The sequence below is a fragment of the Archocentrus centrarchus genome, chromosome 13, assembly GCF_007364275.1.
Source record: "Archocentrus centrarchus isolate MPI-CPG fArcCen1 chromosome 13, fArcCen1, whole genome shotgun sequence".
NCBI lineage: Eukaryota > Metazoa > Chordata > Actinopteri > Cichliformes > Cichlidae > Archocentrus > Archocentrus centrarchus.
This window is the reverse complement of record NC_044358.1, coordinates 21,735,879-21,747,977: the sequence shown is the minus strand read 5'-3', so window position 1 is coordinate 21,747,977 and position 12,099 is coordinate 21,735,879.

Below are 12,099 nucleotides of genomic sequence, written 5' to 3'. Positions count from 1 at the left end.
CTCCCTCACCTGAGCGCCCCACCACCCCATGGGGGAGGGCACCCAGAATCCCGGAATGCCAGCCAGACACCCCGACACAGCCAACCCATCCCACACGGCGGCGCGCCCAAGGGGGCACAGACCCCTCCAGCGCAGGGAGGGGCCCAGCCAGGAAACGGGCAACACCGGGCACCAGGGCCCCGACCCCCGCACCCTGTCCCCCACAGAGGAAGCCGGCCACCCGGACGGGGCCAGCACCACCACCACGGGACCCTGAGCCCCACACCCCACGACCATAAGAGCACCATCCAAGTCCCCACCACCAACAACCAGGGCCCGGACACAGAAACCACAAAACGGTAGCCACCGCCTCCAGGCCAGAGCCATCAGACACCCAGGCCCCCCCGGCCCACCCCCAGCCACCTACCGGGTGCGCCGTGAAACCAGACCACAGCTCGTCACCCCCATCATGCGATGGAGCTGATCAGTGGGGACCAGAGAGATTCAAATTTTGCCAGTTGATTTTTAGAGGTGGCAGACATTCTTTCCAAACTAATGTGGTCTAAAAGTAGATTCTTATAGTGAGTAATGCATAAATCATTTTTTGATTTCCAATTCATGAGGATAGTTTTCTTAGCGATGCATAAGGTAGTAAGAACTATGTGTGATATATTTGTTTCCATGTTTAATTCACTTAAATCACCTAGAATGCACAGTTTTGGTGATGTTGGAATATCGCAATTAAAACATGTGGATAATTCCTCACATATCCTCTGCCAGAACCTCTGAACAGGTGTACAAGACCAAACTGCATGCATATAGTTTTCAGTATGGTTGCCTGAACAGTGGGTGCATATATTTGTGTCTCTGAGGCCCATTTGGAACATCCTGTGTCCTGTATAATGTATTCTATCGAGAGTTTTATATTGTATAAGTTGTAAATTCGGACTTTTAGTCATTTTGAAAGTGTTTAAACATATCTGTGTCCAGAAGTTTTCCTCTGGGTTAATGGAAAGATCTCGCTCCCATTTTGTAGTTGGGAGGGATATTGAATCATTAATTTTTAATAATAACTTATATATTTTTGATAATAATTTAGGGGTATAAAGATTTAGAAATTCTGTTACCAGTACAGGGGTTTCTAATTTTAAATTATTTAAATTAAACCTTGCCTGTATGATAGACCTCAACTGCTGGTATTCGAGAAATTTGCTATTGCTAATTTCATATTTGGAAATAAGTTCTTCAAATGAAATAAAGGTCCCATCGTGAATAACATGTTCTAAATTCTTTATTCCTTTCTCTTGCCATGTTGAGAAGTTCAGTACTGTCTTTTTCTGACATATATCTGGATTGTTCCAAATGGGTGTCAGTTCACATGGGATAAGTGAAGACTTTGTTATCTTTAAGAATTCCCACCAGGCTGTCAGAGAGGTATTTATGTTAAGACTTTTAAAACTGCTATGATGTTTAATACTGACACTAATGAAAGGTAAGTCAGAGATTTTCACTTTTCCACAGAGTGTTTGTTCTAAATCAAGCCATGGGCTGTCTAAAGGCCTTGATTTGATCCATCTTGAAATATACTGTAATCTATTGGCTAAGAAATAGTGATAAAAGTTTGGGAGTTCTAGACCACCACTGCATTTTAGCTTTTGTAAAGTTTTTAAACTTATTCTTGAGGTTTTATTTTTCCACAAATATTTTGAAATGTTTGAGTCCAGAGATTTAAACCAGGCAACAGAAGGTTTATTAGGGATCAGTGAAAACAAATAATTGATTTTAGGCAAAATTATCATTTTTACTGTGGCAACTCTCCCCATGATAGATATAGGTAGAGAGTTCCAACGTGTGAGATCATCCTCTACTGTTTTTAATAGACGAATATGATTCAACCGTACCAGGTCTGACAGCCTGGGGGAAAAATTAACACCTAAATATTTAATATTGCCAGATTGTAGTGAGGTGGTCGTGGTGTTCTGAAAATTACAATTTAGAGGTAAAACGTTTGATTTACTCCAATTGATGGAGTAGTCTGATATAGATGAGAACTTATCTATAAGTGTGATTGTTTTTAGAAGAGAGGTTTGTGAGTTCTCAAGGAAAAGTAATACATCATCAGCATAAAGGCTTATCTTATGGTCTGTGTTTTCTGTTTGAATTCCTTTAATATCTACATTTTGTCGGATTGTTGCTGCTAGTGGTTCAATGAAAATGACAAAGAGTGAAGGAGAAAGTGGGCAGCCCTGTCTGGTACCTCTCTGCAGACTGAAGCTTTGGGAAATAAGATCATTTGTTCTAACACGTGCATTTGGAGAGCTGTATAATGTTCTGATCCAGTTTTTGAAGGATGAGCCAAATCCAAATTTGTGTAGAACTGCTAACAGAAATTTCCAATTTACCCTATCAAATGCCTTCTCTGCATCTAAAGAGACAACTGTGGTTTCTAATTTATTAATAGAACAGTAATCTATTATATTTATCAGTCTGCGTGTATTATTGGCAGAGTGCCGACCCTTGATAAAACCTGTTTGGTCTGGATGTATAATAGATGGAGTGATTTTTTCTAACCTTCTGGCAAGGACTTTGCAAATTATTTTAAGGTCTACATTAATCAGAGAGATTGGCCTGTAGCTGGATGGGAGTGTGGGGTCTTTGCCTGGTTTAAGAAGTAGACTAATGTTAGCAGAGTTCATGTTTGGAGAGACCGCATGATTGCTTTGAATCTGAGCCACCATTCTGAGAAAAGAGGGTCTTAGCACAGACCAAAATTCTTTATAAAACTCTGCTGGAAAACCATCTGGGCCTGGGGCTTTATTATTTGGGAGATGCTGTATTGCTTCGTAAAATTCAGATGATGAAAGAGGCGAATCAAGAGTCGCGGCCTGTTCATCATTTAGTTTAGGTAGATTAATGTTATTAAGATATTCTTCAATTTCAGCATCAGATGGATTAATCTGCGATGAGTATAAGGCTTCATAGAAGTCTCTAAAAGAGTTATTTATTTGTTGTGGGTCGTGGGTATTATTACCAGTTGAGTCTTTAATAGAATAAATGGCTGTTTTTTCTTTATTTAGTTTTAACTGGTTAGCCAAAAATTTTCCAGATTTATTTCCATGTTCGAAGTTTTCTAAACGCAACCTCTGCAACATGAATTGTGTCCTTTTATCAATTATTTCATTTAACTCCAGTTTTAGTTTCCTCATGTTGTTAATTATATGTTCTTGTGGTGAAGCAGCATAGGCAGTTTCTAAAGATTTAATTTTCTGTTCTAATTCTAACACAAGTGTTTTTTCTTTATTTTTCTTATGCGAGCAGTAAGATATTATTTTGCCCCTCATTACTGCTTTTCCTGCTTCCCAAAGAACACATGGTGATATTCCAGGAAGATCATTATTTTCTAAATATGCTGACCACTCCTTTTTGAAATAATTAATGAAATCTTGTTCTTTAAGTAATGATGTATTAAATCTCCAGTTCCTGATTGGTGGTGTGACTCTTTTCTGTGTCAGAGACATAGACACCGGTGCATGGTCACTGATAGTGATAGGGTGAATCTGGGTGTCTGTGATATCTATCATCATGGAGCTGCTAACTAAAAAGTAATCTAAGCGGGAGTGAGACTTGTGTACTGGTGAGAAAAAACTATAATCTTTCAGAGTGGGGTGATGTGAACGCCAAGCATCACAAAGACCAAAATCCTTCATGTACTGTTTAAGAATGTCTGCAGACTGCCAGTTCCTTTGACTCACTGCTGTACTGAGCCTGTCAATATCTGCATTAAGTACCAGGTTGAAGTCTCCTCCTATTATAAGTGTGGTGTCAGAGTGATCGGACAGTAAAGTGAAGAAGGTATGACATATATATGGGCCAATCAACATTTGGCCCATATATACTAGCAATGCATAAATCTATATTTTGAATAGTTAAATTAAGTATTATAAATCTACCTTCTGGGTCTGATGTAGTATTTCTAATGATGTCTGTGTAGATTCTCAGTTATCCAGGTCATAGTAGTCTCTGGAGCTTGAAAAAGGCGACTGGACTTCTTTTTGTTTCTTGAAGACGTTTCACCTCTCATCCGAAAGGCTTCTTCAGTTCTCAACCAAAAGGTGGAGAGACCCAGGTATTTAAACCCCTGTGGGCGTAGTCCCCTGGAGGTGGTTATGACCCTCTATTGATCATGTGCTTGAACACATGTGCCCAGGTGTGAAGGGGGCGTGGGTCATATTTAATCAGTGGTTTCAGTTGAAACCAACTTAGGACTCCGCTCCATTGTTTCCTGTGGCCTATTGAGGTCACTGGAACAAAGGTGTGAATGGGGGTTGAGACGTCTGGGAAGGGAGCTCAGGACAGCACTGTAAGCGGGGGAAAGTTGGTGACGTAATCCACCTCCTCTGTTCAATGATGGTTGTTCACAGTGGACATAGATGGCTTCTTTCACTCCTCTTTCAAACCATCTGTTTTCCCTGTCCAAAATGTGGACATTGGCATCCTCAAAAGAGTGCCCTTTTTCCTTCAGATGCAGATGTACTGCTGAATCTTGTCCTGTCGAAGTGGCTCTTCAATGTTGTGCCATTCGTTTGTGAAGAGGCTGTTTGGTTTCACCAATGTAGAGGTCCGAGCACTCTTCACTGCACTGAACAGCATACACTACATCGCTGATCTTGTGTTTGGCGGGTTTGTCCTTGGGATGAACCAGTTTTTGTCTTAGGGTGTGACTTGGTTTGAAGTATATTGAGATGTCATGCTTGGAGAAAATTCTTCTGAGTTTCTCTGACAAGCCTGACACATATGGGATGACAATGTTGTTCCTCTTGTCCTTCCCATTCTCTGTAGTTTGTGTTTGGCCTTCAAAGAGTGGAGAAGCCACTCCATGCATTTATGGACTCCCAAAGATCCACAAAGAAGGAGTCCCACTTCGACCCATTATCAGCAGTATAAACTCGGTCACCTACAACATTTCCAAACACCTCGCCACCATCTTATCACCGCTTGTTGGCATCACACCCCACCACATTGAAAACTCTACAGATTTTACTAACAAGGTCCAGAATCTTGTACTGGATCCAGATGAAACCATGGTGTCCTTTGATGTGGTTTCACTTTTCACTTGCATACCTACAACTGAGGCAGTGGAGACCGTCAGAAGACGACTACAGGAAGACGATTCCTTACTGAACAGAACCAGCTTCACCCCAGATCAGATTTGTGCACTTTTAGATCTCTGCCTTACCACAACATATTTTAAATACAATGATGGATTCTACAGACAGAAGCATGGATGTGCCATGGGCTCCCCAGTGTCTCCCATTGTAGCCAACCTTTACATGGAGGAAGTGGAAAGTAAAGCTCTTGGTTCTTTCAAAGGGATGGCACCTAGCCACTGGTACAGATATGTAGATGACACCTGGGTCAAAATCAAAACCCAAGAAGTAGAAGCCTTCACTCGTCACATTAACTCAGTGGATAAATACATACGTTTTACCAGGGAGGACACCAGAGATAACAAGTTACCATTCCTGGACTGTGCGGTGCTTATCGAGGAAGATGGAAGCCTCAACATTGAAGTTTACCGGAAGCCCACACACACAGACCAGTATCTCCTCTTTGACTCCCACCACCCTCTGGAACACAAACTTGGGGTGATCAGGACCCTACAACACCGTGCGGAAAGTGTTCCCTCTAAGGCAGAAGGGAAGCATAAGGAACACACACACATTAAGAAAGCCCTCAAAACATGCGGTTACCCCAACTGGGCCTTCATCAAATCAGCTAAGATGCACAGGAATGAAGGCCAAACACAAACTACAGAGAATGGGAAGGACAAGAGGAACAACATTGTCATCCCATATGTGTCAGGCTTGTCAGAGAAACTCAGAAGAATTTTCTCCAAGCATGACATCTCAGTATACTTCAAACCAAGTCACACCCTAAGACAAAAACTGGTTCATCCCAAGGACAAACCCGCCAAACACAAGATCAGCGATGTAGTGTATGCTGTTCAGTGCAGTGAAGAGTGCTCGGACCTCTACATTGGTGAAACCAAACAGCCTCTTCACAAACGAATGGCACAACATAGAAGAGCCACTTCGACAGGACAAGATTCAGCAGTACATCTGCATCTGAAGGAAAAAGGGCACTCTTTTGAGGATGCCAATGTCCACATTTTGGACAGGGAAAACAGATGGTTTGAAAGAGGAGTGAAAGAAGCCATCTATGTCCACTGTGAACAACCATCATTGAACAGAGGAGGTGGATTACGTCACCAACTTTCCCCCGCTTACAGTGCTGTCCTGAGCTCCCTTCCCAGACGTCTCAACCCCCATTCACACCTTTGTTCCAGTGACCTCAATAGGCCACAGGAAACAATGGAGCGGAGTCCTAAGTTGGTTTCAACTGAAACCACTGATTAAATATGACCCACGCCCCCTTCACACCTGGGCACATGTGTTCAAGCACATGATCAATAGAGGGTCATAACCACCTCCAGGGGACTACGCCCACAGGGGTTTAAATACCTGGGTCTCTCCACCTTTTGGTTGAGAACTGAAGAAGCCTTTCGGATGAGAGGTGAAACGTCTTCAAGAAACAAAAAGAAGTCCAGTCGCCTTTTTCAAGCTCCAGAGACTATTTCTAATGATGCAGTTTATCTTTTTGTTAATCAATATGGCTACACCTCTTTGTTTGGAGTTGTAGCAGGCTGAGTACATGTGAGGGAACTGTGGAGAGGAGAGTGTGTGCGCAGATGTTCTGGACACATGTGTCTCCTGTAGAAACACAACGTCAGCCTGTAAATCATTTAACCGATTAATAATTTTCACTCTCTTTTCCCTTGAACCAACTCCGCGTACATTCCATGAGACAAACTTGAGTGTGCTCATGTTTAGATTAACCGGTGAAGTGTTGTGTGTTTACTAAAGATGTGTGCGCGCGTCCTCACATGTGTCCTCCATGACCTTGTGTGCGCATGTGTACATGTCCTGCATGACTGTGTATCCTGTATGGCAGTGTGTGTGCTGTATGTCCATGTGGCAAACATGTTGGGTGCAAAAAAAGAAGAAGAAAAAGGAGTGTAAAGTGAGAGAGAAATGAAACAGTGCAAACACCAAAGAGCCAAGCATAAAAAAAGAAAAAAAAACAACATGATAACAAAACAAAGAGCTGTGCATTAATTGTTATATAGAGACCTGTAGACCGGCCGCGGTTTAAGTTTATCTCTTATCTAATCAATTACATGCTTTAAATTAACATGAAGTTGCTCCTAATAAAGCCATGGGGTAACCTCCCGGTCCCTGTACAGCTGACTGTTAACATAAAGCTTATCTACAGCTACCGTAGCTCTGACGCCCTCAGTGATGTATTTCTTCCTTATTGGAAATAATACTCGCCTCCGATCGAGAATCTCTTTTGGAAATTGTTCATTAACACTGTAGTGTGTTCCACGCAGCTCTCTGCCCCGACTCCTGACCTGCTCTTTTTGCTTGTAATGTTCAAATTTAGCTACAATTGGCCGAGGCCGTTTGTTATCGGGCTTCTTACCTCTGAGCCGGTGAACACGATGGAAAGTTATATTTTTTACCGCTTCACTCGGGAGTTTCAGCTGATGCTGGAGGAATTCGCGAACCGAGGCTTCGGCATCCTCCTCTGCTTGCTCTGGGATCCCGGAGAAGACGAGGTTGTCCCGCATGCTCCGAGCCTGGATGTCCAGAATGGTCTCCCTCATTTTCTTGTTTTCCCCGGTCAGCTGTGTCATCCCATCGGTGAGTTGTTTCACGGTATCCCTCAGCGTTTGGTTCTCGACAGCAAGCGACGCCACCTGCTCTTGGCTAAACTCCAACGACACCCTCAGTTGTTGGAATTCCTTGTGTAGAACCTCCACCAAGGCAAGTCGGGCATCTAGGCTAGTTAGCTTCTTGTCGATGGAGTCCAGGACATCAGTGAAGTTTTCTCTGGGGATAATGTGGATGTGCTTGTTGAGCACTCGGAACGAGTGCGTTTAGAAGTTGGTGTGGCCGTAGTAGCAGGATTTTTTTGTGGTTTGCCCATCACGAAGTTGACAAAGCACTCGTCGACGTAGCTCTCCAGGCTGTACAATGTTTCCTCGTCCAGTTTGTTATATTGAAAGAATTAATAGGCAGAGGTTAGTATTAGGAATAATTCTATTTTGGTATAAATATATTGGTTTGATTTACCTGAGTTGCACCGGTTTGTTTACTATACCGCCATATTACTTACGCACAGCTCTCGCGTGATCTCAGCAGTGACGCATCTCACACTCAATTATTGCCATTTTTAAGTGTTAACAGCTACCCCAGACATTAAAATTAACAGGAGGGTAGAGGGAGGCTACGCTGTAGTGAGCGATATTTTGATTTCGGGAATCTCTGCAGTATTGAACATAGCGGCACATCATTGATTACAAACATTTAATTCACTGTTTTTTCACCAATTCGTTAAACAAAAAAACTTAAAAGCAATAAAATATTTCTAGCTAGATTTCCAATACTTTCAACACTATGGAGCACGGTGAAAATCTGGACAGTTTACAGCTCTATATTGATGAGCGAGTTGTCATGGGACAACCAGACAAAACACCAACTCCCTCCAGCAAAGGGGCTCCGTCCACCCAAGAGAAGCTGGACTGAAGACTCCCCGGATGCAGCCTCTCCACGTACCAGCAATATGGTGGAAATTTTGGAGTCTATGAATAAAAAAACTGTCCAGCTTTGAATAATGCCTGGCCCTCGTGGAAATCCTCCACAAAGAGTTTCAGGCTCTGCAGGAGTCAGTGGAGTTCAGCCAACAGTAGGTGACGCCACTACGGAACACTACAGAAACGCCAAATTCAGGGAGTCAGTGAAATCCCTCACTGAAGGAATGACCCGGCTCTCAGAAGAAAATAAAAAATTTTAAAAAATCAAATAAACTGTTATTAAGCATTAGGCCTGCAGCATGAGGGAGCACCTTGTGTTTTCAGGAGTACTGGAGAAAACAGATGAAGACCCGAAAACAACGGTGAAAGAGTTTTTATACAAACTCACCTGATGCTCCCAGAGGACACAGTACAAAGCAACATCTTCCATCGTGTTTACCGCCTGGGATGGAAGTGACCCAATGGACGCAGATGCAGACCCAGACCCAGACCGATTGTGGTTAAAAAATTTAAGCAAAATAGCTGGCAAAGAGCCACGGCTAGGAGCTGAGAGGGATGGACTTCAGCGTAAATGACCAGTTTCCAAAGGAGATCCTGGAGCGACGCAAGGTTAAGGGATGTTCCTGGCCGACTAAACAAGGGAAGAAAAAATAGACTAATCAACTAGTCTAAAAGTAAGAAACATTCATGTCAAGTTACATTACAGGACTGCTTAGTGGACAATGTCAAAAACTGTCTAAACAAAGGCATCTGAAACCATTAATGCGTTCTTCAATAATGAATCACACTTCAAAATCACACTTGTGCGGCACCGTGCATTATGAACACTTTACGTTGTACTCCAAATAATGAAGAAAAACATTTAAATAAACTGATGATAAATATATGAAAACACAATACTGCAAACGATTTTTATGCAGTTTGAAGTTATGAAGTTTGATTTTTACGCAGCGTAAATGACCAGTTACCACATGAGTGTGTGGATCCATCACCACCATTTACATATTGTGGTATGGACTGTTTTGGACCATTTTTCACAAAGGAAGGGCGTAAGGTGAACAAACATTACAGTCTGCTTTTTACATACCTTTGTTGTAGAGCGATTCACATTGAGATGTTGAATGACATGTCAGCAGATGCATTTATTAATGGCCTGCGTTGATTTGTTGCCATAAGAGGAACAGTACGGCAGATAAAAAGTGATCAATGAAGTAACTTTGTTGGAGCCACGAATTAACTGTATAATGCACTGAAACAAATGGATGTTAATTGGCTGACTACATTCCTGGCTAAAAAACAGTGCGACTTTATTATGAATGCTCCTCATTCAAGCCATGTAGGAGGTGCATGGGAGAGACAGATCAGATCAGTAAGGAATGTACTTCGGTCCACTCTATCACTCTCACCTGGAAGGTTGGATGATGCTTCCTTACGGACATTTCTTTATGAGGCACAGGCTATAGTGAACAGTCGCCCACTCAGTGTGGATAATCTTAATGATCCAGATGGTTCTTAACCATTGACTCCCAATCACCTACTCACCATGAAATCTATTGGAGCCTTACCACCTCTTGGGAGGTTCATCAAGGAGGACATGTCTGCTCGTAAGAGGTGGCGTCACATTCAGTATTTAGCAGAGCAATTCTGGAGCCATTGGAGGTGAGAGTATCTCTCTAATATTGCCACCAGACAATGTTGGCATGCTCCTCAAAGGAATCTGAAATTTGGTGAAAGTCATTGAAAGAGCGGATGATGTGTCACGGAATGAGACGAGATTAGCCAAAGTTCTAGAGACAGTGACTGAAAAAGATGGACTTGTGAGAAAAGTTAAGATTAAGAAAATGGGTAAAGAGGGACAGCGTTCTGGCAAGCTGTCTATTCAGAAACTGATCTTGCTCCTAGAGGCGACTATATATCCTTTACTGTATGAAGACCTCTACAAGTCTTCAATAAAGTTTCTGTGAACCATCAGTATGAGAGACCATCATTCAGTCGGGGATGCTAGAACTAGTGGCGCAATTGTGGGATTTGGGTGGGGGGTCATAGGTGACACAGAGGGCTCTGCTGGTGTAGGTTGCTGATTCCACATTTAACTGGCCAACTATCATGGCTACAGCAAGTAAAAAAAGGAAAGTTGATATCTGCCTGATTTGCCATTGGACTGCTGCCTTGTTTGAGGAACATAATATGAAGAGACACTACGTGACAAACCATGCTAATACATATGACAAGCTATCAAACAGTGACCGTGCTGAAAAGCGAAGCAACTCCAGGACTGCTGAGCCGAAACGGTATGCAGTGGTCATTGTATCCCTTGCTGGTGAGTTCAACAACCACTTTCAGAATTTTGCCACTATATTTTAATGTCTGCAGGTTGCTCAGAGGTTCTAACTAAGACTTCCATTTATATGTCACAACCTTTCTGACACAGCTACACAGGCTTTGTTTAGATTCAGAGTCCAATTTAAGATTATGGTTTTGGCTTTTAGAGATATGCATGGACAAGCACCAGTTTACATCTGTGAACTTTTACATTTTACATCCATATGTCCTCAGCAGGTCCCTGAGGTCATGTGATCAGGACCTGCTGCTTGTGCTTCATATGAGGCTGCTGGGGTTTATTTTTACCCAATGAATAAAATGACAAATGTTTAAAAGTAAACTCCAGGAGAGTAATTAATAAGTACCGTATTTTTCGGACCATAAGGCACACTATCAATGAACGGGTCTATTTTCACACATAAGGCCCACCGGGTTATAAGCCGCATGATAAAACATATGTACAGTGAAGCAAAAGCGTCAGGTAAGTCGAACTTTATTCAACTCATTCACAATAACTCAGAATATTGTTCAGTTGTAACAAATACAGAGAAATACACTCACATTTTAAATCAGAGGCCGTTCTGGCTAGATTTACGCCCTGGGCAAACCACCCCTTGGAAATTCTTCAGATCCTGCACAAGCTCTCCATGTCTGAGTGTCCCTTAAAGTGCAGTGTAGTTTGCAGGGTCTCACATTCTTTTTGCAGCTCGTTGTCGGGGAGGTTTCTGAAGTTAGATAGCACTCCAAACTTTTCTCTCACATTCTGCAGTGTGGAAAATCTTTCCTGAACAGCTGAAGCTGCAGCATCAACAACAACATTGAAAAATGTGACCTCCAGCTTCTTCAGAGCATCACTTAAAGGCTCATCAAATGCCTCATAGGAGAAGTGATGCTTTGTGGACCTCAGTCTCTTCTGTTTCAGAACAGCCTCAACATTCATTTCTTCACAGATGTCCTTGGCTGACATCTGTGCTTTCACAAAGCCTGTTGCCCTGTAGCTTTGAAGATCTTTCTCAATCCTATTGAGAAGACTGATGGCAACATCAACTTGCATGCTGGGAGACTGCATCAGCTTGCTCACATGGTGTGTCTGGCCCAAGATGTCGTACCACACCACTGTACAGATGCTGAAGCGGTAGGAT